This window comes from Watersipora subatra, chromosome 7, assembly GCF_963576615.1.
Source record: "Watersipora subatra chromosome 7, tzWatSuba1.1, whole genome shotgun sequence".
Lineage (NCBI taxonomy): Eukaryota > Metazoa > Bryozoa > Gymnolaemata > Cheilostomatida > Watersiporidae > Watersipora > Watersipora subatra.
Window position 1 is genome coordinate 47,378,473 of NC_088714.1, and position 1,345 is coordinate 47,379,817.

Genomic DNA, 1,345 nt, shown 5'->3' on the forward strand with positions numbered 1-1,345 from the left:
AGTTGTGTAGTGTGTTAATTCTCCGAGTTTGAATGAACAACTGATATCGTTTTAGTAAAATTCTGCTGGTTATATACAATTCTCCTCATCAAATGATTAATGAGTTTTGATAAATTTAGTTGCATCATCCATAATATCAGAAGACTTTTCGCGAAATTGAAAATCGCGAGATTCAATTTCGCGAAAGTTGACTATATAATATATATGTGTAATTTCGCGAAATCCAATTTCGCGAAATTCAATTTCGCGAAAGATGACTATATAATATATATAATGTGTAATTTCGCGAAATGGAATTTCGCGAAATTCACTTTCGCGAAATTCAATTTCGCGAAAGTTGACCATATAATATATATAATGTATAATTTCGCGAAATCCAATTTCGCGAAATTCACTGTCGCGAAATTCAATTTCGCGAAAGTTGACTATATAATATATATAATGTGTAATTTCGTGAAATCCAATTTCGCGAAAGTTGACTATATAATATATAATGTGTAATTTCGCGAAATCCAATTTCGCGAAATTCACTTTCGCGAAATTCAATTTCGCGAAAGTTGACTATATAATATATAATATGTAATTTCGCGAAATTCAATTTCGCGAAATTCAATTTCGCGAAATTCAATTTCGCGAAATTCAATTTCGCGAAATTCAATTTCGCGAAAGTTGACTATATAATATATATAATGTGTAATTTCGCGAAATGGAATTTCGCGAAGTGGAATTTCGCGAAGTTCAATTTCGCGAAAGTTGACTATATAATATATATAATGTGTAATTTCGCGAAATGGAATTTCGCGAAATTCACTTTCGCGAAATTCAATTTCGCGAAAGTTGACTATATAATATATATAATGTGTAATTTCACGAAATGGAATTTCGCGAAATTCACTTTCGCGAAATTCAATTTCGCGAAAGTTGACTATATAATATATATAATGTGTAATTTCGCGAAATTCACTTTCGCGAAATCCAATTTCGCGAAAGTTGAGTGAGACAAGTTGGATTAGAAGTGATTTATAGCTTTTGTGCAGGTTCCACCTCCTTGAACTTGACTAGTATAAATACAGCCAAGTTTGATGGACTCACCATTATCGAGAGTTTTTTTCGAACTATTTCTATACCTAACTGGATTATATATCTCACAAAAGTTTGGATTAATTCTACAATTTGGATATCTACGTATAATCTTCTCTCAGAATTTTGGATTATCTCTGTTTCACTGGATTATATTTCTCCGAACTAACTGGATTATATTTCTCACAAAAGTTTGGATTAATTCTACAATTTGGATATCTATGTATAATCTTCTCTCAGAACTTTGGATTATCTCTGTTTCACT